Here is a 26,929-nt window from a genome sequence, read left to right on the forward strand (position 1 = left end):
ACACCCTAGTGACACCCGTGGGGCGCCTGGGACACGGGGGGGACACGACACACCGCGGGGGGGGGGGGGAGCAGATAGGACACGGGTGTCACAGCAGAGGGGGGCAGATGGGACGCGGAGGGGCTCGCTCCGGTGACACCCGTGGGGGCGGACGGCGCACGGCGGGGCACAGCGGGGTGACACCCGTGGGGGCGAGGAGGGGGTGTTTGTACAGCGCGGCGGGGGTCGGGGGAGCCCGGGGGGGGGGACGAGGGGGGGCTGCGGGCGGCGTGGCGCGCGTGGGGCGGCGGGGGGCGCGCGTGGGGCGGCGCGGCGCGGCGTGGCGGGGCGGTCCGGTCCGGTCCGGGTTTTGCCGGCAGCCGCGGGCAGCGGCGGCAGCGCCGTGCAGCGCGATTCGGGGGCTGTGCACTCCCAGAGCGAGCGGCGATGTGGAGGTGGGTGTGCGGCGGCGGCGAGGCACCGTGCCCGCCTCGGCTCCCCTCTCGTCGGGCCCCCCCCCCCCCCTCTTCCCGCTCCCCAGCGCCGGGCAGGTGCTGACCCCCCCCCCCCCCCCTCCACCCCCCCCACCCCATCCCTTCCCTCCCCGCCCCCCCTCCCCCGCTCCCGGGCAGCCCCCGCCGCTCCCGGCAGCGCTGCCCGCAGCGGCGGCGGCTCCCGGACCGGCGGTAGGTGCCGGCCCCCGGCGGCGGAGTTGGGGGGTGTGTATGTGTGGGGGGGTGGTGGTGGGGAAAGGGGAGGGGGGAGAAGAAAAAGTTTGGCGGGGGGCGGCTGCGGCTCGCCCCGCTCCGCCCGGCGCCGTTACCGGGCTGCCCGCGGCGGCGGCGGCGGGGCGCGGAGCTGGCCGCCTGCCCGCGCCGGGGCCCGGCCGGTGCTGCCTGCGCGGCGCCCGAGCGGCCCCGCCGCTTCCCGGGAGGGGCGGCGGGGTAACGAGCAAAGTTTTTCTCGGTGCGGCTGAACCACCCCCCCGCCCCGTCCCCCCCCCCCCCCCCCCTCCCCCGTCCCCTTTCCCGGTACCCCGCACCCCGGCGGGGATGCGCCGGGAGCCGGGGCGGGGGGGAGGGATGGAGGCGAGCCCCCCCCCGCACCCCCCCCCCCCCCCCCGCGCCCCCCGCCCGCCCGCCACCCCGGGCCGCCGCGGCATCGCCCGGTGGTTTCCCGGGTGACAATGGTGGCGGCGGGGCCGGGGGGCGGCGGGGGCGGCAGCGCGGCGGCGCCGGGGGGAGGCGGCGCGCCCCGGGCAGCGGGCAGCGCGCGGGGCCGGCCGCTGCCACCCGCGGCGGATCTCGCGTGGGGGGGTGGTGGTGGAGGAGGAGCCCCCGCCCAGCGCCTGTCGGTCGCAGCGGCCCCTCCGCGCTCGGGTTCCCCGCGTGGGTTGCTCTCGCCTCCCCCGGGGGTGCGCCGAGCTTCAGCGGCAGTTTGGCTCCTCCACCGGGGACCGGCCGTGGGAGCGGCGCCGCTCGCCATCGCTCAGCCATGTGCAACAACTAACCCAACTTTATCATCCCCCCCCCGCCCTTCCCAAGTAATTTCCACCCCCCCGCTTCGCCGTCAGATGGGAATCCCAAACCTCCCGCTCCCCCCCACCTCCGGCGGGGAGGGCACCCAGCACACCCCGGCACCCAGCACCCAGCTGGATCCCAGCGGCTGCCGTGTCACATCCCTCGTCTGTGCCCGGCGTGGGTGCTGCCAGCCCCAAAGCCATCGTGGGGTTGGTGAATTGTGCCTGAACCCTGGGATCACGGCACCAAACTCCGCTGAATCGTGGCCCCACAGGCCCCACGGTGGTGTTTTGTTTTTTTTTTTTTTTTCCCTCTTATTTTATTTTTATTATTACTATTTTTTTTTTCATCGCATCCCCCAACTGGCGACGTCCTTCTTGCGGGCCCGTGTTTGCTTTGGGTCGGTTTTTTCTTTGCTGGGATGATTGATTGGGGAGAGAAGGGGAAGGGGGGGTGGGATGGGGATGGAGGGGGGGGCAAAGCGTCGGCGCCCGCCCCGCTCCGCGTCCCACGCATAAACAAAGCTGCGCACACATCCTGCGATAACGGATCACATGTGTGCGCCGCGCCGTCGCCCCTGACCCCGGCCGGGCAACCTTTACCCCCCACCGCCCACTCCCTGCGAGCGACCCCGGGAAGGCGGGGAGGGGGGTGTGGAACAGATTGGAGAGGGCTGATGTGCTGCGGGGATGGGGGGCGGTTTGAGGCAGGATTTGGGGAAGGGGGGGGGATGCACAAGCCCGGCTACCTGGGGCGCAGGGCCGGAGCCGGCGGAAGTTTTGTTTCTCTGGAAACGGGCCCTTGCTGTGTCAGCAGCCCCTTTGTGCCGCTTTGTCCGATCGCCCCCCCCCCCCCGGCCCCCTCGCCTGGCGGCGGGGCCGCACCTGGGACTGCGGAGGGATGGACCCCCCCCCGCTCCGCTCCCCAACCCCTCGCTGCTCCCCGGGGAGTTGAGTTGCATCCCCCCCTCCCCGGGAGGGCAGCGGGGTGAGGACGAGGAGGGGTTGGATGGGAAGGCGGGGGGGTGGGGGGGGAGGCGAGGTGGTGACCCCCCAAAGGTACCGCTCAGCGGGAGCGCTCACAGGCATGGAAACCCTCTCGGTCCGTCTGTCTCTCCTTACGATTTCTATCCAGAAAAGCTTTGCAGAACCATCTTCTCTAGCAGCAGCCCCCGTTCGTTCCCAGCATCCGAACCCGGTGGGGACGCCAGCGCTCGCCTCCCCGGCGGTGCCGGCGGCTCTTGCCACCACATCGAATTCAAACCGGTCGCGGCGTCACGTGGGCGAAGCCTCGAACCCGAAAAGTGTCACGGCGCGTGGTGGCTCTGGCTCCCGGCAGATCCCCCCCGAAGGCCCGGCAAACCCGGGGTGCCGGTACCGGCATCGCCCCGGCGAAGCCACCTGGCGAGCTGGCAGATGTTGCGCCCTGACCTCGGGGCCAGCGTCGGGGTGTGTGTGTGTGTGTGTGTGTGTGTGGCGGGGGGGGGGACACGATGACGGGATGATGGGGACGGGGACGCGCCGGCGTGTGACAACAAAAGCAAAGTAACAAAGGACCCGCCGGTGGCGCTCAGAAGTTCGTCCCGGCCCCCCGCCGCGGCCGTCCGGTGCCGTCCGGGGATTTGGTGGCCTCGTGGGCAGGGAGGGGGTTTTGCCTGTTTGCCGGCGGGGAGGGGGGGGGGTAGGCAGGGGTTTGGGGGTGGATTTGTGCTGGGCGCCGCGCATGCCCCCCCCCCGCCCCCGTCTCGGTGGGAAGAAGGCAGGAGGCGGCCGAGTCGTCCTTGACATGGATTTTTGTGGCGGAGATGCGGGCAGCCGGCGCCGCGCTGCCAGGCGCCTGCCTGCACCTCCTGCCCGTGGCGCGAGGTGGGCGGCCAGGGGAGAGGGGCTCTGGGCACCGTGCCCCGAAATTCAGCCTGTCCCTCCTCTTTCTTCTCCTCAGCAAAGGCGGGTGGCAGGGAGATGCCGTGGGGGCACCGGGGCTGGATGTTTTGGGGATCCCCCACATTGGGGCTCCCTCACCCGCCGGCACCTCCCAGTGTCACCGGGGCCATTCCAGGCTGGGGACGGGCAGGTGTCAGCAGTGCAGGCGATGCTTCCCAGGACCTGGGGACGCTGCAGGACTTAGGGGCGGCATCCTCCCCCCAAAAATGTCCCCTCTGCCACAGCTCCTGCTTGGGGGGCTGGGAGGAGGGCCAGACCCCGGGTGCTCGGCCCTTGCAGCCAGCATTGCCCCAGCACCTCCTGCTGTGGCCGTTCATGGCTCAGTGGGGGCTGGATCTGGCCCCGGCTGGTCCCAGACCCTCCACCTCTATTCCCCCCCAGCAGGGACATTCCCTGGGGTGGCAGGAGCGGGTGCCGCTGCTCCCCTGCCTCTCCTCACCCCGCCGGCGCGTTTGTTTTCCCAAACCCTGGCTGTAGGAACAACCTCTTGATTAAGTGTATTAATAGTTAAACTTTCAGCTCATAGCTTAAACTCACCAGACCACGAAAAGCTCCCTCCTTTACTCATGCTCTGTTGCTCAACTAAAATATTGCACTCAAAAGGGTTGGGTTTTTTTTTCTTTCCCCCTCCTTTTCCCCTGACTCGACTTTGACTCCTGGGAGCATGGGGGGTCTTGCAGGGCCCCACTACCCCAGTTGTCCCCACTACCCCTCACCACCACCCCTCTGCGAAGAGCCCAGGCATGGAGGTTGGGGGGGCTTGCCTGGCCAGGTGTCCCCCCAGTGAATAGGGCTCTTGAAGCTCAGTCAGGCTGAGGAGGAGGATGGGAACCACCATCCCGGGAAGAGGGTGGCCCCCCATCCTGTTGGGGACATGGGGACAGGCTGTGGTGGCTGGGGAAGGGATGGAGACGCTGGCGGTAGCTGGTGTGTGGGATCAGCTGTTTTCCTGCAAGGCAGGCGATGGAGCAGGAGGAAGGGTGGGAGTTTCAACGATGCCAAGTGCAACGTCCTGCACCTGGGCAACCCCCAGTCCCAGCACGGCCTGAAGGTGGATGGGTTGGGAGTAGCCCTGCAGAGGACTGGGGGATACTGGTGGGTGACAGATGGGACATGAGCTGGCAGTGTGGCAGCCCAGAAAGCCAACTGTATCCTGGGCTGCATCACCAGCAGTTTGCCCAGAAGGGTGAGGAGGGGATTGTCCCCCTCTGCTCTGCTCCCCTGACACCCCCCGGGAGCACTGTGTCCAGCCCTGGGGCCCCCAGCACAAGACAGACATGGACCTGTGAGAGCGGGTCCGGAGGAGGCCACTGAAATGGTCCGAGGGCTGGGACAGCTCTGCTGTGGGGAGAGGCTGAGGGAGATGGGCTTGTTCGGCCTGGAGGAGAGAAGGCTCCAGGGAGACCTTACTGAGGCGTTTCAGTACTTCAGGGGGGCTTATAAGAAAGACAGAGAGAGACTTTTTACCAGGGGCTGTCATGACAGGACAAGGGGCAGTGGTTTTAAACTGAAAGTTGGTAGGGTTAGATTGGACATAAGGAAGAGATGTTTTACGATGGGATGGTGAGACAGGTTGCCCAGAGAAGTTGTGGATGCCCCATCATTGGAATTGTTCAGGGCCAGGTTGCCCCTTGGCTTTGAGCAACCTGGGCTAGTGGAAGATGTCCCTGCCCATGTCAGGGGAGTTGATCGGGGGGTCTTTGGAGGTCCCTTCTGACCCAGACCCTTCTGTGATTCGATGAAGGGGGGCAGTGGCATAGGAGTGGCAGGAGGGAAGAGGTGTTGGAGCAAAGGGGTGGCGGGAGGAGGAACCATCTCCAGAAGGAACCGTCTGGGGAATCTCAGGTCTAGGCCAGTGGGAGGAAACATCTGGGTTTGCTCCTGCTCAGCAGTGGCTCTGCCATGGGGAGCAGGGCAGGATCAGGCCTGCAGCAGACTTTGCCTTCACCAGAGGGACATGTCCTGGTGGGGAGGCTGGGCTGTGTCTCCCCATCCTAGGAAACCCGCTGGGTGAGCACCAGGGCATGAGGGTGAGGAGCAGTCTGCATGCCTAGCCATGTCCTGTGTCCCTTGGGGGACACCTGCAGTGCTGGAGACCTGGGAGATCTCCAGGGAGAGCCAGGCAGCAGGACAGTGTGACACCAATGAGTGGCTGAGGGTGACCAGTGGGTCCCATTGCCTTTGGAAGAGTCCAGAGGGCACCTTTTACCCTGGCCACTGGCCCTCAGTTGCCTGAAGACCAGAGTCAAAAGAAGCTTTCTGGTCCATCAGCATCTCAGCACTGGTGGTGTGAACGTGTCATGGAGCAGGTCGTCACCCGGCCCAATAGTCTCTCCTTTGGGGGTGCTGTGGGGCTGGGGAGGGGGGTGCATCAATAACGTCTTTGGAGTGGTTTCATCCTGGCTCCTCTTCTCCCATGGCTTGCAAGCAGGTGGAGGTTATTGACAGTCGGAGATGACAGCCCTTGCCACACAGGGGTGGCAGCCTGTTATTATGTGAATAAAAGGATTTTTAAGGTCAGAAGGTTTTGAGAGGCTGCTTTGGTGACTCTGGTTTCCACCCATCCATCGTTACGGCATGGAAAAGGGACCTGAGTAACAGCCCTGCTGCGTCCAGCTTGTGAAGGCTTGGCTCTCAGCCTTGCCTTGGGATTTGTGGGTCTGTTTCTATGTCCTTGTCCTCAAATGGTATCGCTCGTACCAAAGCATCTTCCATCACCTGAACTTGGACATCCTTTGTGCTGGGAGGATGAGGACCCGTCACCTCCCTGGAGTGGTGCTTACAGCGTGGTGGCCCAGGCGTGGGAAGGTACGTGTTGGCCTCGACCCTGGAACTGGTGGCAAAGAAAGAAAATGCCATTTTCTGATTTTCCAAGCAGGATGTGCTTTTCGTCTTCACTCTCCCAGATCGGAGAGGTGGGAGCTGGAAAAGAGCTTATGTCACTGGCTCTGCCCCGTGTTAACACTGTGATACACTTCTTCAGGGGCATGGTGTGGGTGATGGATGGGACCTGTGCCGCGGTGTGAGATGTAGCCTGTCATTTCTGGGTCACTTCTGAGATGGGCTTTATCCCAAGGGTCTGGTTGTCACTTTTATGGCAGCAGACTCTGGGTGGTGGGGTGGTGGCAGGACTGGGGACCAGCGCTGTCCTGGCCTCGTGGACTGCGAGGTGCTTCTGGGTGACTCTGGTGGGTTTTTGGGTGGGTGCTGCCACCCATGAGACCCCAACTGACCCTGGCATATGTTTGCTCAGCACTTGCTGAGCTTCCTGGGTGTGGCCCAGGCTTGAGCAAGGGTTGGGTTTGTGCTCCGGTATGATGAGATTGGGCATGTTCACTTCTGGTGTCCTCTGGTGCTGCTGTCTCTGGTCATCCCTTGGTTTGCTGGTGGTTGCCTACTGTTGGAAGGGAGCCCTGGTCTCACCTGCGTTTGTGGCTTGATGGATGTTTCATTTTTGCCTTTGCAAACCTGCCTTGAATTCATGCCTGTGCTCCAGCTCTTCATAGTGGTATCTGGGCAATATCCATCTCCCACGATCTTCCTTATGAGAGTCTTCGGCTGTGCCCAAACAAGCAACACGGTTCCATCCGCTTGGACCCCAAGTGGTCTCTTGGTGTCCCCAGGTGTCCTGGGGCCATTGGTTCTCACTTCTTTTTGCTGGGACCTGCTTTGTGGCTTTTGTGCCTCTTTCTCTCCCCCAGAGACTGGCTGAGAAGAGCAGTTTGGGGTCCAGATCCAAGTCCTGAGTCTCTCACTTGAACATCCCGAAGGCTGAGGGGCTCTCACTTGAACTTCCTGAACCTGAAGGGTCCCAAGCATTTGGAGATCCAGGTGCTCTCATCTCTGCTGCCGCCATGCCCTGTAGGTTCTTCTCCTCTGTGTCCACTTGCTGGTCAGAGGCAGGTTCCTGCTCTCCAGCCTCTCCTGCAGCTGGAGCGTGGCTGGGGAGGACCATTTGTGCCCAAGGAATGTTGATGTCTTGGGGATGGCTTGAGACCTTTTGATGCTGGTGCAAAGCCTGATGGAGGGAGGTCTACACCCACGGGAGGTGCAGACCAGTGCTCTGCCCTCTGCTTTGCAGGAGTCTGTCTTTGGGTTTGGGTCCAGGTCAAAGGAGGGCAAACGAGCTGTGCCTGCAGACGTTACTTGGAGGCTGTGTGGGGTCTTGCCTCCTTTTACAGACTCAGAGAATGAATGGGTTGGAAGACAACTTCAAAGATCATCTCGTCCAACCCTCGCCAGAAGATCTAGGGACATCTTTCACTAGCCCAGGTTGGCCAAAGCCGTGTCCAATCTGGCCTTGAACACTTTCAGGGAGGGGGCAGCCACAGCTTCTCTGGGCAACCTGTGCCAGGGCCTCACCACCCTCATCATACAACATTTCTTCCTTATGTCCAACCTAACCCTGACCTCTTTCAGTTTACAACCATTGCCCTTTGTCCTGTCACGACAGGCCCTGGTAAAAAGTCTCTCTCTGACTTTCCTATACGTTCACTTCATACGTTGAAAGGTCTCTCAGCAGGTCCAGGTCTTGACTGGGCCATGGGGAGGTGAGGGCTGGGAGTGGCTGGTGGCCGGGATGTGGAAGCAGGCTTGCAGACAGCCTGGGTGGCTGAATGCAGGGCTGCGAGTGCCATGCTGGGTTGTCCTTCCCCACCTTCCCCTCTTGCATCCGTGCCGTGTCCAGCTGGGATCACAGCAGACAAGCAGATCCCAGGCACCCATTTCTCCCGGGGTCCCCATGGCCGCTCTTTGTCCCTGTGCCCCGCTGCTGGCCAGGGACTTTTCCCCCATTTCCTGCAGCCCGTGGGAGTGAGTGGCCGAGGATCGCTGGCTCGGGGAGCGCTCCTCTTGCCCTCTGCTTTACCTTCTGCATCTCACTAATCTGATGACCGGAGGTATGCGAAGCATTTCAAATATGGCCTCGTTAGCTGGCTCCGGACAGAGCACGCAAGAGGCGTTTCTTCACACTCCTATTCCAGCCGGCTGTTGCCGTTCCCTCCTCCCATGGGCATCCCACTGCCATTTGCCCCGTGCCGGCTGGGTTCAGCACGGCCAGTCGAGCCCATCCCACCCAGCCACGGGATGGATGTGTCCCTTTACAGGTCAGGTCTCTGCTGCGCTGGTGGCTGTGGGAAGGCGTTGGGTCCCGTGGCAATTTGAGAGTGTTGTTGGGTGTGTGTGCAAGGGGCGAGTACGATGCTGGGGAGTAGGATGTCCCCTCTGCCTGCAGCCTTGGTGGGTGCCCAAGCCTCCCACAGTGCCCCAGCCCGCTGGGAAGAGCTGGAGGGGCAGCCCAGGCCTTGGGGGGGTCACTGAGCAGGTCACTCTGAAAGTCACCAGGGTGGGGGATGCAGGATGGTGGGTGCTGGCCCCGGTGGGAAGCACCCAGCAGGAGGAGCGGACCCGGGGAGGGGCACGGTGTAACTCTGGGCGCAGTGGAGGGGATACCCTGGGATCCCCAGGGAATGGGTGCTGCCCAGGGGCACTGCAGCCCGTCTCTGGCTGGCTCTCCGCGGTGGTCCTTGCGGAGCTGTGCCCGGGAGAGTGCTTGTGGCACCCACCTTGGGGTCCTGTGCCACCTGACCCACCCTTCTGGGGTGGCGAGTGGCACATCCAGTCCATCTGTCCACCCATGTCCATCTGCACCTCCTCATCCCCCCCGTGCCCTGGTGCACGTTGCCGGACCGGGCTGCCCGCCGGAAGGGGCCCCGTTGCTGCCGGCGCTGCCGTGCTTCCGCCTGGCTGGGGCCGCCTGCCCGCAGCGCCAGCGCTGGCGGGGACCCTCCGCGTTTGATGTCCCCAGTGTCCCCTGCCTTGCTGCGGCGGCAGCGGGAGCCTGGCAGTGTCTCCCCGCTTGGCTGAAGGAGCTATTTAAAGCTGGGGCTGGGGCGGGGGGAGGAAGGAGAAAAATAAATGTAGAAGATGAAGATGATGAGGGTGGCTCCGACCGCCCCTGGGGACAGCTGGCCCAGCGTCAGTGTCCCTGGGGAGGGGATGCCATGGCCCGGCATGGCCTGCCCCGGCCCCGGCAGGGCTGGGAGCTGGACGCCAGGCGTTTGCGCTTTAATGCATCAGGACAGCTTGCAAATTCCAGCCTGGCGCGGCAAGGTGCCGGCCGCGGTCGAGCGTGCGCTGTCTCGCAGGCGAGAGGGCCGTGCTGCCATAACCGGTTAGCTCGGCGGCCGCCGGCGGGGCGCGAGGGCCCGCGGGGGGCTGGGGGCCAGGGCAGGGCTGCGGGCAGCCCCTGCCTCCTGCTGTGCTGGGGGGGCTCTGCGTAGCCCCCTGCTGCGGCAGAGGTGGCGGCCAGCCCTGGTGCGGTGGTGGCACAGCAGGGGGTTGGCCTGAGAAGGGCAGATCTGTAGGGACCCTTGTCCCCCTCATCTGCAGGGACCCCCATCTCCCTTGTCCTCTCCTTGTCTGCAAAGCCCCCTGTCCTAGACTCTCCTGCTCCCTCATCTACAGGGATCCCTGTCCTCCCTTCTGTAGGGACCCCTGTCCCCTTGGTCTGCAGAGACTCCTTGTCCCCCCATCTACAAGGACCCTGCACCCCCATCATCAGAATCCCACGGTCCCCCCTGTCTTCAGGCATCTCTGTCCCCCGCTTTTGCGGACCCCCCTGACCCCCTCTCTGCAGAGCCTCCCATGTGCAAAAGCCCCTGCTCCCTCTGTCCCCCCCTTCTGCAGAGCTTTGTGTCCCTGCATCCACAGGAACCCTTGTCCCCCCATCTGCAGACCCCCTGTCCTCCCGTCCGCACAGCCCCGGGGCGATGCCCAGGCACGACGTGCCTCGCCCAGCACCGGTGATGACCTGGGGGCAGTTCAAGGGCATCCTGTGCCATCTGAATCCCTGGGGAGAGGAGGCGACCCATCATCTCTACACACGGGGAAACTGAGGCAGGGAATGACAGCACTGCTGCCGCTGCCCCCAGCACCACTGCACTCCGGGGCCCCGTGTGTCTGGCGGGCTGGGAGCCAGTGGTGGGGGATGCTCCTGGGGGTCCTCCTGGCCGTGGGGACATGCAAATCGGTGGTGGATGGTTTTCCACCGAATCCTGTCTAGGAGGTGGTTTTTCATTCTTTCCCTAAATATTTCCTAAATGTTTGAGCCGGTCAGTCGAAGTGAGACCCACAGGCTTTCTCTCCATCGCCCAGTGTGCCCTCATCTCGCCTCCCTTCTCCCCATCCTCCCGTTTTGGGTTCCTTAAATAAAAAAGCCTTTAAAAACACATATGAGCCACCTTGCTGGGAAAAACTGGAGTCACCTTGAGCGCTAAACCCGTGGTACTCAGGGGCCTCGGTACACGCTTGCCAGGCTCTGGGTGCTCCCCAGCTCTGCTCCTGCCCGGAGCAGCTGGTGGTCGTTGCATCTCTGGCCAGCAGAGGATGGGGCTTCTTTCTTTGCAAAGGCGTTGGGGGATTAGTGAGAGGATTAGTAAATATGACCCCAGGTAAAGATTAAGACCCAAAAAAAAAAAGGAAAAAAGGTGTTTTTTTTTTTCCCCCATGCTGATGCACCATGAAGATTAAAACAGGATGAATTCATGCCACAGCCGGCAGTTGGTTTAGGGGTGGGAGGGGCAGCAGGGAGGGATGGGGGGACGGGGTGTGGAGATGCCAGGGGGGAGCAGAGGACCTGGGGTGTGTGACAGGTCCCTGGGGGTCCCCAGGGGCCAGGCTGCCTGTGGCTGGTGCTGGCTGCAGGCAGCCAGAACTGCCAGCAGGCAACGGGGACGGGATTTTTTGGGGGTGAGATCTTGGTAAACTACAGCCTAATCCTGGAAATAACTGGCACTAGGCTGCGGGGTGGTGGCTTCAGCAGCTCATCCCGAAGGCTGATAGCTCGGCAGATAAGGCTGGAAAACACCCCTGGCAACTGGGAAGGCAGCAGGGAGTAAGTTCGTCCCTGCCCACAGCCTTCCCCATCAGCCCTAGGCCATGTTCTTGTCCCACCTGAGCATCCCAGGCAGCATCCTTCAAACATTCCTGCCATTCAGCACCTCCGAGGATTAGCCGGGGACCTGGTGCTGAATATTCAGGCGATAAAGCTCCTCGCCTTAGGCTGGGCCCCCCTCCCTTGGTGGCTCTGGGGCCATGTGACCGGGAGGGCTACTGGCAGAGCCCTGGCAATCTCGGCTTCCCCTGGGAAGTGCTGGGAAGGGGGTACAAGGGGGTCCCCTCCAGGACATGGAGAGTCCCCCCTGCACTGGGGACATGTCCCCTCCCGCAGCCAAGAGAGGCGGCTGGGAGGAGTGTGACTTCCCTGCCATGGTGCTCCCGTGTCCCTTCGGTGATGGCAGAGGGGGATGCTGAGACTGGGGACAAAGGAGATTGGGGACACCCGCCCTGGGCTGTCTGGCCTTTCTGAAGGACGATGTGACCAGTATGTGTATTGGGAGGAAACTGGAGTGGCTGTCTCAGGGGGGATGGGGAGCAGTGACCCCGGCAGAGCCATATCCTCTCCTTTCTCCTCCCTGTCTGCCCAGGGCAGCGCTGGCCCCGGGGGAATTCCTCTCCTGGGAGCCCCGACCTCTCCCCTGGGTCAGTCCGCTGGGGGGGAGCAGAGCCAGCCCTGCTTCGGGCGTCTCGCCGTAGGGGTTGACCCCTCCACTGAGGCTGAGCCTTTCTGGGGGGTTGAGCACTGGCTCGGTGGTCGAACGCTGTTTTGGGGGGTTGAGCACCGCTTTGGAGGGCTGAGCACTGGCTTGGGGGTCAAGCAGCGGTTTGAAGTGTTGAGCACTGGGACAGGCTGGGGGCTGAGCACCATTCTGATGGGCTGAGCACTGGCTCGGAGGGTCAAGGGCTGTTTTGGGGGGCTGAGCACCATCTCAGGGGTCAAGTGCTGGTTTGGGGGTCTGAGCATCATCTCAGGGGCTGAGCGCTGGTTCAGGGGGCTGAGCACCAGTTTGGGAGTTGAGCACCATTTGTGGGGCTGAGCACCATCTTGGGGGTCAAGCACCGGTCCAGGGAGCTGAGCACCCGCTCAGGGGTTCAGCACCGGCTTGGTGGGGCTGAGTACTGGCTTGGGGGTTGAGTGGTATTTTGGGAAGCTGAGCACCAGTTTGGGCATCAAGCACCAGTCTGGGGGGGTTGAGCCCCATTTCCAGGGGCTGAGCACCGGCCCTGCAGCTGGGTAGGCAGATTCTACACTGGGGTGATGTGGGCAGGTGTGGCCACCGCTTGCTCGGGCATTTCACAGCCTCCAGGGTTGGATCCAGCAGTGGTGAAGACCGGCTGGATCCTTCCTGAGGGGGGGTGCTGTGAGGCTGGGGCTGGTGGTGCCAGGGGACAGTTGTTCCTGCTCCCTCTTTGCTCCCTGTCCTCCTCCTTGGTGCTCACTTGTACCGTGGTGGCCAGAGGATGGGGAGTAGCAGGAAAAGCTGTCTCTGGGTCCCTTTGCTGGCACCAAGTGTGTAGGCACATCTCAGCCCTTCTCTGCCTCAGTTTCCCTCCTGCAGCGGAGCTCTTCCAGGGGTCTCCACTGCTGCCTCCTGCCCATGGCGGTCTGGCTGCTCTCCCACTGGGCTGCCATGGGGCATCCTTGCCCAGACAGGCAGGGATGGGAAGAAAAGCCTCATTCCCCACTGCCCACAGCAGGGCAGCTGGTACCCTGGGTGATGCTGGGGTACCAAGAGCATCCCTGGTGGGAGCTCTGGTGCGGCAGCATGTGTTGGCAAACCCTCACCTGGCCAACTCCGTGCTGGAGCTTGAACCTGCTCTCCTGGTGGTCCTGGCAGCTGTCACTGGCCAGGAACCGAATCCACCAGGACCTTCTCCTGGAGCAGAGGTGGCCTTTGAGCTGGTACCCGTGCCTGTGGTGCCGGTGCATGAGGGGGTGTGTGCAGGGGCGCAGGGAGCACCATCCCCTTCCAGCTGAGCTGCTGCCATTGGAGGGGGAAGAACTACGCAGTCCCCTTCCCCGGGGGTCTGCAGGCCTGGGGCAGCATGAGGAGGTGGTGAAGAGGAGCCCGAGGTGTCTCCCAGCCCACGAGGCAAGGAAAGGTGCAAGCCCACTTTTTGTACTTCGCAGGTCACCTTGAACCCTGCCGGTCCCAGCTGTCCTGGGGACCAGTCTGTCACCCTGCCTGCACCTGGGATGGCAGCAGCTGCACCTTCCCTTCCGCCCCGGGGAGGCCAGGGGATGAGGGCAGGGCTTTTGCCTGGCGCCAGGGCCGTGCTGTGTCCCAGGGCTTGTCCCTTGTGCCGTCCCTGCCACAGCACCTGCTCTGATAGCACCCTTGGGCTCCTCACAGCGTTTCCTTTCTTCTGTGGGATGCAGCCCTCCTCCTCCTCGGGGATGCCCCCTCTCTTCTCCAGGGGTGGGGGACAGATCCAGGGCAGGAGGAGGATGCCTCAGGCTCCATGCCCAGTGTCTGCATCACCAGCCCTCCCTGCTGTGGGACTGGTCTCTCTCTGCATCCCCCAACGGGGGTCATGCCAGTGCCGTGTCCCTGTGGGTTTTGCGGGATGTGGTGGCACTGGGAGCTGGGTGGGGTGTGATTGTGATGACAGTAGAAGGTCCCCTCGTAGGAGAGGGAGGAGTGATGCTGCTGGGGACACCAAATCCTTCTCTTCCCTCCCCTGGCTGGCTTTGCCCTGGGATGCTGGTGCTGGCTGCGGAGAGCTACCTCCCAAAGCTCTCCTGGGGGGTGATCACGGGGTGAGGGGCCAGGGGTCTCTGTGTGCCTATCCCAAACTTGTCCAGGGACCCCATCCTGGAGCTGGAGTCGGTGCTCAAGAGTGGGGAGCAGCTCCTGGGTCACTGGGGAGCGGGTGCACCCCACCCAGCCCCGCTGCCCCTAAGCACCCAGCATCATTTATTTATCAGGGAGAAATAAAAGGAGAAATCTGGAAGTACAGGGTTAGAGAAGGGCCCAGGGCTGCCCGCGGAGTTTGAAGGCACAGGTGGGTGCTGAGGGACAGAGACCATCACTGGAGTGCAGGCAGGCACTGTGCAGCATGGCTGGCTTTTTTGCTGGACGCAGCAAAACCTCTTTTCTTCCTGCCCCAATCTGTGCATGCTCTTACTGGGTTGGCCAAGGGATGAGGAGTAGCATGAAAAACTGACTCTGGGTCCCTCAGCATGGGCGCATCCCAGCCCTTCCTTGCCTCAGTTTCCCTCCAGCGGTGCAGCTCTTCTAGGGTCTCCCTGCTGCCTCCTGCTCATGGGGGGTTTGGTTGCCCGGCTGCTCTCTGGCTGGGCTGCCGTGGGGCATCCCTGCCCAGATGGGCAGGGCAGGCAGGCATGGGAAGGGACGCGGTGCCCCGCAGAGGGGTGGTTGAATCCTGGGTGATGCCGGGATGCTGAGAGCATCCTGCTGGTTATTCCCTGGGAGTCTGGCCGGAGCTGTGTGAGGGGGGCTGGGCTCTCCAAAAGACACAGACACCCTGTGCCCTCAAGGCTGAGACTGCCCCAAACTCATCTCACGGGTGATAATAACTGCAGGGCAAGGAGGATGCTTGGCTACATCCCTGCCCAGCTCTCCTCCAGCTGAATCCCGGCTACGGGAGCTGCCTTGCTCTGGAGGGACCCTCTGTTAGGGGCCCCTGGCCGGGCTTTGTGCTGCAGGGAGGGGGCTACAGAGTGGAGGAAATCACGTGCTTCGGGGACCTGGGGCTTTACGGGAAGCGAGGGTCGAGGCAAGGGGCGGAATGACCCTGGGGGCAGCTCGGCCGGTTTTAAGCTCAGGATTGGGCCCCCAAACCAGCTGCCCCGCGGCGGCTTCCCGGCAGGCGCGGGGCGAAGGGTGGCGGGGGGGTGAATGACGAGCCGCCATCCCTCCCCGGAGCAGATGGTCCCTCGGCAGCAAGCTGCCCCTTCCGCATCGATTACCCAGGCTGGCCGTTTAACGATTGCTTTCCGGGGTTAATTAAACTCTCCTCGCCGAGGGCTGCTGTGTGGTGGGGCCCTACCTGCCTGCAACCCTGACAGACACCCCCAAAAGGGGGGGTGACGAGCCTGTGACTGAGCTGGGGTTTGCTTCCAAGCCAAACCTCACCCTTAATATCCATCCCGGAGCGCGGCGTGCGTGCGGGGAGAATCGCCGCCGCCAGCTGCTCTTCTCTCCAGGGCATCCGGAGCAAGTCACTGTGGAGCAGCGAGGTTTGTCGCTCCACGGTCACTGTGGAGCAGCGTGGTTTGCAGAGCGGGTCGCCAGCCCTCCAATTGTTGGGAGTTGCTGCTTCTTGCATATCTAAATGTGCCCTTTCAGCGGGCGCTCTCGGTTGAAACTGCCATCTTTTGCCTCATTGTCAACCTCAGCGAGGTTACGCATCGTTTGCTGACTCACAGCCTCCTGCTCTAATTACTCGGCTCGACTCCCTCCCTGGAGCCACCCGGCCAGTCCCTGCCCATCGCTTCCTGTGGCCAGGCTGCTCGCTGGGGGGCTGGAGCGGGGGGACCCTGTGCAAACCCCCTCCCTACACCCGTCCCTGTCCACGGGCATCACGCAGAGTCTCTGGGCGATGTCTCTCATCCCACTGCTTGCACCCCCCCCGGATCGTTTTGGGGGGCTGATGTGTGCTGGCAAGGGCGAGCACATGGTGTTGCCCCACCCATCGCCCAGGTGTGATGCCGGGGGACTTCGGGGCTGGCTGCCTCACCAGGCACCCCCCGGGCATCCCCCCACTGAGGGGTGCTCACTCCTGCCGGCACCGCTGGGCTTCCTGTGAGCATCCTGGGCGCGCAGCCCCCCCGGGCGAGCGGGAGCCTGGCCTCCCCCCTCGGCGGCAGCGCCGGCTGGGACGAGCCGTGCACTAAACCCGTTAGCTGAGCCTCTTTGATCCCCGTCTGATATGATCAGCCGGCCGGTAAGCTCTCAGCCGGGCCCAGCGTGATTTCCAGCGTCGCAGCGATTCGAACAGACGCCGCAATTACCGCTGGGGTCGGGCTGGTCCCGCTCCGGGTCCTGCTCCTCCACGCTGGCTGGGGCTCCTGTCTGCTCAGAAGCAAAGATGCAAATGAAAGCACTGGCTCTGTCCTTAAAAATAATAATTATTTTTATTTATATATATATTTTTTTAATATCCCCCCATCCTGGGTTTGCCATCACGGTGTTGTGCTGGGGGGAAGAGCCTGCTCTCCACTCTGGCATCTGGCTTCTCAGAGGCTTGCGCCTTCCAACGAGAGGGGACACAAACCCACCTATCCCAGCAAGCCAGATGGGTGCAGGGGCCCAAGCTGCCTTTAATTAATTTAATTTTTATTTCCCCCTGCGTTCAGGTGGTAATATTGGGGCGGAAACAACATCTCTGCAAATCCATCTTGCTAACGGAGGTGAAACCAAGCTGGGTAATCCGGTGGTAACGACAGCGCTCCAAGCCGGGTAATGCAGTCGTGCTCGCCTTGGAAGAGGAGATATTTTATTTATTTATATATCAAGAAAAAAACCCATATATGTGTTTGCACAGGCTTCTGTCTGTCACAGAATGGTACAACCACGCATCTTATCTCATAAAGCCATATTTTGGCCCTTTTTTTTCCCCCAAGAAAGTGAATTTTAAGCACTGGGAGACAGTGATGGTTTCTTTGGAGCTGTTACGATCTGCCATGTACAATAAATCCGTCTTAGTTTGTGGATTATTGGCCCAATAGACCGTAACAGCTCTGTCAGCCCCTCCTGGCGTGCTGTGTCCGGCGAGCTCAGCCTTCTGTGGGTTTTCCTTTATTTTTTTTATTTTTTAGCAGAAATTTGCTAAGGATTTTTCCATGCCATGTGCATGTACAGCAGCTGATATGGAAATCACAGGAGCTCAGTTGCGTGCCCAGGTTTTTGGGTTTTTTTTTGCTTTTTTTTAAAATATATTTCCCCTTTGAAAATACCTGAAGGCACAAACCTACACGCTGGAGTCCAAGCCCCCAAAATATGATGAAGCGGGAAGGCAGAGCTGTCGCTCCCCGAGAGTGGCAGGCTGGTGAGGGGTCGGGCTTGTTGCGATGGGGTTTTGCTGCTTTCCAGCAGGATTTTCCCTGGATGGCCCTGCTTCTGCTGGCCGTTGTTCCCGGTCCCCTGTGCTTGATCCAAGCCCGGAAAAACAGGATTTCCTGGGGATGGCATGGGATGGTGTGCTGGCCCCTCCACTGTCACCAGGCAGGGTGCTGGGTGGCACATGCTCCTATCACCTCCAGCCTGAATTTGAGGGCGGTCTGAGCCCCCCAGAGCATGAGGTGCAGGCATGGGGCATGGGCATGGTGTGCTGGTGCAGGGTGCAGGCATGGGGCACAGGCATCGGGGTGTGGGGACTGGCACAGGCAGGGGTGGGCGTGCTGGCTTGCTCTCTGCCACCAGCTTGCCTGTGCCCCCCTCTTTACCTGGGACCTTTCTCTCTTCCCTGCTATCTGTGATCTCTGCTCTCCCCAGGGGATGCCAGGGACCGGTGGCACAGGGATTAGAGCTGCTGTAGGGACAGGGCAGCTGGGGGACAGATGCACCCGCCTTTGTCCTCGAGAAGGAGCAGGGGATGCCTGTCTGGAGGAGGGGTGTGTGGGATTTGGGATGGGGTGGGAGCAGGCTGAGCACTTGGCACTGTCAGCGATAGCCCATCTGGGACGGGGCTGGTGGGTGGCCCTTGCCGTGCCAGGGACGGCTGGTGTCGGTGGTGCTGTGGGGGGCTGCTGGCCGGTGGTGCCTTTAAGTCCTCCCAGCCCCTGCGCTGGGGGAGCCGCTCTGGTCCCAGCAGCTCCATAAGCCCATTAAGAGCTCAGGGAGCCTTACGCCTTGGGGGTCTACAGGAGGGACTTGCAGTAGTTCAGCTTAAACCCCTTGAGCTGAAGAAGGGCCGCCCGCAGCAGGGACACGAGGATGTTCATGGCCATCCCCCGAATATGCCCGTTCTGAACCCCCTGCAGGTGCCAGCAACAAGGGACGGTGAGGGCTGCAGCCCTGGGAGCACCCTGGCATGGTGTTTTGGCTTTGATGCATTGTTAAAATGAACCGTTGGGGTTAAAATGTACCTCTTGCTCTGCAAAACCCTTGATGGCGGATCTGCCCCCTCTGGGTGCTGTGGTTCAGCTTCATGACATGTAGGAGAAAGGTGCAGGGAGGGCACATGGGTCCATCTGGGGTGCATGAGGGTGGGGAAGCCGTGCTGGTCAAGTGGAACCTGGTCAGGAATTGCTGGGATATTTTTTCTGCCCTTAACCTGGACATGCTTCCTGAAGAAGGAAACAAAATCCCCAAGGATGGGTCTTTGTGATGCCCTTGGGATGGAAATGTGACTTCGTCCACTTTCTAAGCACAGGGTTCCCCACACCCTGCCCTCAGTCACCCCTTGAATTTGCTGACCACCCACCAAAAGACCAAGGATGGTGTCGTGGACAGTCCCTAAAACGCTGGCATCTCATCCTAGACGCAGGGATGGGTTTCTTTCTGCCCCATCCACTGCCTGCAGGACCAAGTCCCCCCAGTGCTCCTGCTCCCTGGGGGATGGAGGCTGCTGGGGCTCCCTGCCCAGTTTGCCCTCACAGCCTCTGCTCATCCCTCAGGCTTATCCACCACTGAGGTTGTCACTGAGGGCAAGGTGTAGGACTGCCTGGCATGGCAGTGCCAGCGTGGGGAAGAGGGAGGAGGAGGAGATGGAGCAGGCTGGAGAAAGCAGCAGATGGAGGAAGATGTCCATCGTGGAAGCTGAGAGCAGGCAGTGGGGATGTCAACTCTTTGGGTTGGTGCCCCATGCTCTGGAGGCCTCCATCCTCCCATCGCAGGGGCTTTCCACTGCTGTGGCAGGAGGACCTGTTCGGAGATGGGGATGTGGCTGTTGGGTTTCAGGAGGGCATTGAATCAAACCCTTCTGCATGGGTGAAGAAAAGAAGTTTCTCTTGCAGGAGGGTCACCAACTGATCAGGCAGGTCCCTGGGAGGAGGCTGGGGACTCTGAACCCACCCTCCACTGTCTGGAGAAGGGGTGGACCACCACGTGGCAGACACCAACTGTGACAACCACATCCAGCTTGTTCCTTGCCATTCCAGCTTGCCACCTTGTTCCTCAGCTTTTGGGGAAGTGAGGAAAGGCAGAAGCATTGATATCTACCTCTAGTTTTAGTTGTAGACTCTCAGAGCTTGTGGCCAAAAAGGACCTGTGAGTCCAGAAGGATGCTTACACCCTGTAATCAAGTCCCCTCACAGCACATCTCCAGTGCGATAAGCTCACCACATCGAGCCCTTTCCAGCTCCCACCACGCAGTGTTTCCTTCATGCTCAAGGCTCAGTCTTGCAGCTCTTCAAGATGTGTTGTGACATCTTGTCGATGGGTTTTTCCATGGCCACCCTCCTCAAGATCACACATAGAGTGAACCCCTCTGTTTCTTACTGTGTATCCTGCAGCTCTTTCATCTGAAGTTCCCCCCATCCTGACTCATGTCATGGCTGGTGGTGGTGGTGGCCCCTTCCTCCTTCCCAGGGCCCGTGCTCTGTTTTCTGACTGTCCTGTGGCTGGTTCTTTGAGATCTGCCAGCTTCACCCATCTCACTTGTGCTTTTCTAGTAAGGCATAGTGCTGGTAGTTAAATTACTGTAGAATCAGAGAATGGTTTGGGTTGGAAGAGACCTTCAAAGATCTTCCAATCCAGGCCCCTGCCATGGGGGGCATGGCACCGTCCAGCCTGACCTTGAACACTTTCAGGGATGGGGCATCCACAACTTCTCTGGGCAACCTGTTCCAGTGTCTCTCCACCCTCATCGTACAACATTTCTTCCTTATGTCCAGCCTAACCCTGATCTCTTTCAATTTAAAACTGTTGCCCCTTGTCCTGTCACGACAGACCTTGATGAAAAGTCTCTCCCCATCTTTCTTATACTCCCCCTTCATAGAGGGAAAGGACACAGTAAGGTCCTGTGGCTGTGTGCGAGACACCCAGTGAACATTGAAGTGTTTTGTAGCAGTCCACATGCTTTCTGCAGCCAAACTGGTGTCTGATCAAAGACAAGATGAGCCTTGTTGGTACAACCCCTCCCCACCATGCCACCATATCCCTGAGGCAAGACTTCTTGTCCCAACAGTTTTCTGGGAACTCTTTTCCTAATGGCTCTTCCCATCAGGCTGCCCAGAACTGCTGTTCTTCCATCCTCTGCTGGCGTGCTACAGGGAAGGAAGACACCTTTCCTCTTAGGCTGATTCTTGAAGAAGCATAAAGAACCAGGAGAGCTGTTAGACATCTCTTCTGAAGGAGAACTTGGCTTGGGTGGGTGCATCGCCTGTGCTCCTCTGGCCTCAGACACGTTTGCCCATCTGAGAGCACAGTGTGTGTTTGGGGCAGGTTTCCTTCCCAGCCGTGGTCCTGGTTGAAGGTTGAACTTCTAGCTTACGACATCACAGTTGGTCGCCATTGAAGCCAGTGTCAGGGACTTGCCATGGCAGCCAAGACAGGGCTCACTGATCCCCAAGACGTGGTGCAAACCCTCCCTGCGGCTCTGCTCTCCTGGAGGAGGAGCTGGTTGCTCCCTGGGTTCCAGCAGGTATGTACAGGAGGAGCATCATCTCCTTCCTCTTTATCCTGGGATGCTCCAGCTCGCCCACTGCATTGGGCACTGCACCAACATGGTTTCCTTGACTGCCCCTTGCCCTTAAGTGTGCGGACGGCTTGGGAGATCTGGGTCTAGTGCTGTGACTACCAGTCACGGAAAAGCCAAAGGGGAGGAGAAGGGCAGTGAGTGTCACAGGAGACCTGAGGACTGGCGAAACCAGTGTCTGAGGTGTTCCTCAGGGTGAACCGAAATAATGGAGCATCTGCAGAGCATCATGGGTCCTGGAGGTGTTGACAGCAAGTGTCCCTGTCCTCTGGTACCCACTGGCCTTGTGGCAGCAGTCTTCCCTCCGCCCAGGTCTCCAGCACTGTCCTCTTGCTCAACATCTTCCAGCCTGGCATGCAGAGCCCGGCAGGTCACACTCAGCTCCCCTGTGCTGACTTGAGCTGACCTGGGCTCTCCAGTTCCATCCTCACTGCCTCCAGCAGGATCTGGCTTGGTGCTGGGGTCAACCGTGACCTCCCAGTGACACTGGGGAGTGGGAAGCTCCCAGGGCACATGGCAGTGAGCTTGGGTGAGCGCTTGTGTCTGAGCTAGAGCATGTTGGGGTTTGCTTTGTGTTATTCTGGATTTAAAAGGAAAAAGAGTGATTTCTCTTTCCCAGTTCCTGCATTTCCTGAGAGCAGCCTAGCTCCTAGCTTATCTTCAGACAGCCTCAGGGGTATTCCCTTGGAGTTTGGGAGTTTAATCAGGCATTGCTGGGGCATGTGAACTCTGTGTCGAGTCGCCGTTCCCATGGAGGGGAGCGCCTCTTGCAGATATTTGGGTTGGCGTGCCTGGGCTGGGGGCTGGGCTGGCTGGGAACGTGCTGCTCCTTTTCCTGGGGATGGGACTGGGAATGGCCGGGGGGTGACGACCTGCCTGGCTGGGGGCGGCTTGCGGGCAGGATGCTGGCAGCTGCCGTGGTCAGGGTGGCTTCCCGAGGACACCCCCTGCTGTGGGGCTGGCTGTGCTTGGATGCGCTGCCAAAACAGCGGTGGGAGCTTTTGTGCCCTCCAGCCCTGCCTCTGCCACCTGCCTCGTTTTTTCCCCAACCCATGAGTTTTCCCTTGTAGCATCCTGGGTGGGGTCTGCCGGTCCCCACTAGTCCTGACCTGGTGCCCTCCTCCTGGCCCAGGGGTGGCTCTGGCCCCTTCGGCCCTGACCCGACTCGGTTGCTCATTTTTATTTTGGGTGATTTTGAATTCAACAGAGAATCAGGACCTGGGTGGAAATGCCCGATGACGGGCTCTGCTTTGCTGGTGAAATCGAGGGCTTTTGTTGCTGGCTTTTTAGCAGGCAGTATTTCTTTTTTTGGGGGCTGGATATATTCCTGGCAAGTAAAATGACGGATGCTCTGTTTCGTTTCCAGTGGCAGCGTTTCAGATTCCTTGCTCCAGGGCAGGAGCCGAGCGAACTCCGATTCCGGAGCAGCTCTGGTACCTTGGCAGCTTAAAGGCCATGGGGTTTGCTTGAATGACAAGCAGCGCCGAGCGCCGAGAAAGCTCAGGAGAGGCGGCTTTGTGCAGCGTGCCCTCCATCTCTTGAAGGAGCGCAAGCCCACCAAGCGGGGAGGCAGCTTTTTATTGTCTTCACGCTTTGCAGGCAGACCGGGCGGCGGTGGAAAGGCGACACACAGAAGGCTGGCGAGCGCTGCCTTGCCGGCGAGCGGGGATGCTCCCCCCAAGTTGCTGACGGGTAGATGGGGAGAAGTGCAAAGTCTCAGGGCATGGCTGTGCGTCTTCTCCCTGGCAGTTCTTGGATGCTCCTTACCTCGGCTCTGCCCACACCTCCCGGTGTACCCAGCTGGGAGGCATGGGTGCACAGATCCTAGCAGCTGGCTGAGCTGCATCCCGCAGTGTTGGCGAGCCGAAGCCATCAGGGAGGATGGGACCTGCTGGTGGGGCTTGCCTGCTGCCTGGGATACCACAGTGCTGGGGATGAAGCGTGAAGGATGGGGGTCCACAGCCTGGGGGGGGTCAGGGCAGGTCGGAGACCTGCCTTCACGAGGCTTTTTTGGTCCATCTGGATGGACCTGAGGCACGTGTGGGTCTGCAGGCAGGGCTTGGGATGGTGCTGGCAGCGGACAGGGTTTGCTTGTCCCTGCTGCAGCTCCCCTGTGCTTTCTTTTGCTTCTGGAGACAACCCCAACTTCTGCCTGTGCAGGAGAGTGCTGGCAGCTGGGCAGCAAGACCTGCCCCCACAAACCTCTTGAGCCTCACTGGTCCACTGGGCTTACTGGGAACAATTTCCCTGGGCACCAGGGGAGGCTGTGATGCTTGGGCCGGCCAGCCCCATTGCTGTGGCGAGTTTTGGCTGTGCTAAGCAAGGCTGTGGGACTGGGAGGAGACTGACCCAGACTCCCTGAGGGCTGTGGGGTGGCCCACTGCCCCCCGCCAAGCCCTGCCCAAGCAGCCTTCCTCCCCTTTCTCTTCTTCCTCCTATTTCCCTCCTGCCAGCGAGGCCAAGCAAAATGCAGTGCTGACCAAAAATAACAACCGCCGGCAGATCCAGACAATGGATAAACCCCCGGTGAGGGTGAGGGCGACCCGAATCCTTCCAGAGGAAGACGGGATTATTTGCCGTCCTCTTAGACATCTGTCAATAGCTGCCGTTCCTGGACCCCGGCGGCTTTCCGATGGTGCCGCTGCCTTCCTGGCGGTAAAAGCAGTTCCTCCAAAGCAGTCACCTTCAGGAGCGGGTGCTTGCAGGGTGCTTAAGGGGGATCGCACGCCTTAATCCCACTGTTGCAGAAGCAGCGGGGACCCAGCCCTCCAGGGTGTTTCTGGTGTGAGCAGTGGAGATGCCTCTTGGATGCCAATGTCTTCTTCAGCGCACAGAGTGGTGGCTGGGCAGGCTGGGTGCTCACCACACCATTGCTTGCACAGCTTCTACCTCACTTCCCTGCACTTGCTTCGTCCATGGGGCACAGGCACTGAGGGGCCTTGCCCTGACACCCTTGAGGTGGGGGGTCTCATCACTAAGGACCAGGAGGTCCCCACCACCCATGAATGACCAAACTCAAATCCACTGAGCTTTTTGCTTGCTGGCAGTGACAGTCACACTGGTGCTGGCATGGGTGCAGCAGCCCTTCCCACTGCCGGCTCTCCCGGGACCTGGAGTAGCCTCTCAGTTTATGCTCTGCCACCACGGAGCTGTCTGGTGGGATGTGGAGAGATGAGGTTTTGAGAGATCTGGGAGCGCAAGTGGACCTCTCCAGGCTGGGGCTGATCTTGGAGGTGACACTGATGGATTTGGACACCACTGGAGGTGGCACTAATGGATTTGGGCACCATTGGAGGTGGCACTTGGAGGTGGCACTAATGAATTTGGGCACCATTGGAGGTGGCACTTGGAGGTGGCACTAATGGATTTGGGGCTCTTAGCCATGTGGCTGTGCCTACAACTTTTTTCTTATTTTTAATTAACTTCTTGGAGCTTTGCGCCTGCTGATCGGTCTCTCCGTGACCTGGTTATTGGTTAGACCCCAAGTAATTTATGCTGTACTCGCCCCATCTGTTAACGGGAGTAATTCACACATCTTAGCTTGGCCTTGGTGAGAATGCATGCGGGTCTCCCTGGCGTGAAGCCTTGCCTGGACTCCCCACAGCCCTTTGCGGTGGCTCCTGGGGCTCTTGCTGGGATGCCCGATAATGCTGGCATCAGCTGCTGGGAAGTGCCTGCCCTGTCCACCTGGCCCAGCGCCCTTGGGTCATTCAACCTGGTCTCCTGAACATCACAGCCCTGCAATCACCTTGGGGTGCTCCCTTGGTGGAGGGGACATCGGGGACTAGCTGGACCAAAGAGCTCGGGTCCCTTCAGGAGGGTCTGGGGGGGCGGGGGGGCTTTGCAGAGGGCAGGGGGGTTCTGCTAGGCTGGGAGTGATGCCACATCTCCAGGGGGGCAGCGTTAGGCAGGGCGATGCCAAGCCGGGGGGAGTGGGCGAGCGGCAGAGAGCCGTGCCACGGCGCGTGAATGTCAGATGCTGCTTGGCTGCGAGCTGGGCTCGTGCGAGCGCAGATCTGTTCAATCCCATTTGGAGGGGGGGGAGAAGCGGGGGGGGCCCTTCCCGAGGCTCAATCTGGTAGGTTTTAGTTACAGTCATTTTAGGATTTGGGCAGCGAATTGGCGCAGCTTTGGCACAGGGAGGGGGATGGATGAGCGCTGGGAGGTGAAGCTGCCAAGCCTCCCTCGTCCCCCCGAATTGGGGAAGGGGGGGCTGCGCAGTGGGTGCAGCCCCCGCGCTGAGCAGTGTGGCCGTCACCCGGCTCTCTGGGCAGCAGCTGGGTGAGCGGAGGAGGGGAGGAGGTGCCTGGCGTTGTCCGCAGGGCACCCGCAGCCCTGCAATGCTCGGGTGGACGCTTCAAATCGTGTTATCTCCATAACCGCCCGGCTCCGGCCGCTCCGAGTGGCAGCGGAGATAAGTGGATTTCCAGGGAGCGCCTGGTCGTCTGACATTTAAGACTCCTTAATCCGTAACCACCACCCTGCGGAGGCAGGACGCAGCCACGTTTCCCAGCCGGACAGCGTGGGGCAGTGCCCTGGGCACAGGTCGGTCCCCATGATGGTGGCTCTGGCTGTACTGGTGCTGCAGCTCACTGGGATGTCGGGGTGTGCATGGGGGCGGCCGCAGCGTGAGGTTCAAGGATGTGTGTGGAGGTGGTGGTGTCCCTGGGGACATCCTTGTCCTCTCCATGGTCGTAACCTTCTTGGAAGTCCAGGGCATGTTGGGTGTGTTTGCCAGAGGCAGGTGTCCCTGTGGGGCTGTGCCGTACTGGCCCAGTGTGCCGGTGGGTTGGGAAGCCTGCAGCTGCCATGGGGTTATGTGGGGAAAGCCACCACCAGTGGGCTAAAAATATGCCTTTGCTGGCACCCTGGCACAGGGAGCCCACCAGGGGAGGTGGTGTCACCTCCTGCCTGCTCAGCTGCGTGTCTGCAGGATGGTGGCATGGCCTCACCACACCATCCCCGGGGGTGGCCAGGCGGTGTGTGCGTCCAGAGCTGCTCCTGGGGGGCGTCACCAGAGCAGAGTGGCTGCCTGCAAAGAGGAGACAGGTGAAAGCCACTTTGTGCGCCATGATGATTCACCATCTGCTTCCAGGGCTAACTCCAGATGCTGGATTTAATCTTCCATAGCCTTTTTAATTCAGGAGTTGGCTTCTTAATGTCCCTCAGTGCCACCTCGGCAGCAGAGATGAGCAGAACGGCTGCCACAGCTGGCCCTTTGAAGGGTGTTCTGGAGCACAGGAGATGAACTATCTCCATTTGAGTTGTCCATCTGGTGACCTGTCATACCTATGGCTCATTAACCTGCAAACGCCCAGGGTGAGGCTTAACATTTACAACACTGCCCAAACCTCCCCCAGGCCTGGGCGTCCTCTCTTGATGTCTGGAGAAAATGTAGTGGGTGACGGTAACTTCCATGGTGCATCCAGGAGTCGATCTTCTAGCTGGACCAGTTTTTGGGAGGATGAATTCGAAGAGCAGGGCTTGGGGGCCGTTGGGTTGACAGAGGTGATGGCTTGCAAACAATGTCGATGAAGGACGTCCTTGTCTTTGCTTCATGGTGCCTGTGCCTGGTTATCAGGTACCATGTTCTCCCTGAATAGGTGTCCTGCAGGGATATTCAGCCTTGGGAGATCGCTGCTTGATTTCTCTCTTAGTTCACCTTGTTCCCCGATGTGACTTGGACACAAGTAGCAGCCCAGAGGGCACGGTGCCATGGGTCTCTGCCCTGCCATCAGTCCCCATGGCCAGTGCTCGCCTGGCTGAGTCCCCAGCAGCCCAAGACATGATGGTGCTTCCTTGTGTGGTCAGAGAGGTCTGACCCTCTGACCCTGAGCCCTTTGGTCTGGTGCCTGCTGCCTGACTTCTGACCAATGAGAATGTGATGAGACATCACCACCAGCTTTCAGTTGACCTGTGTCACCCAGTGGAGGAAGCAGCAGGTTTGAGTGTGCTGTGGAAATTGGGTACCTGGGACCTGAG

At 60.8% G+C, this 26,929-nt stretch overlaps 1 protein-coding gene across 2 annotated transcripts in view; it reads left to right on the forward strand.

The window, feature by feature from the left end:
- The first annotated feature begins 387 nt into the window (after positions 1–387).
- Positions 388–26,929, forward strand: part of CXXC5 (CXXC finger protein 5) — a 38,372-nt gene continuing 11,830 nt past the window's right edge. The window contains exon 1 of one of the 2 annotated variants that reach the window (XM_074838810.1): positions 388–434. The gene's annotated coding sequence lies outside the window, so the exon portion shown is untranslated. The remainder of the gene's footprint in view (positions 435–26,929) is intronic. The other variant, XM_074838809.1, reaches the window with a different exon arrangement.

Source organism: Strix aluco, chromosome 13 (genome assembly GCF_031877795.1).
Source record: "Strix aluco isolate bStrAlu1 chromosome 13, bStrAlu1.hap1, whole genome shotgun sequence".
NCBI lineage: Eukaryota > Metazoa > Chordata > Aves > Strigiformes > Strigidae > Strix > Strix aluco.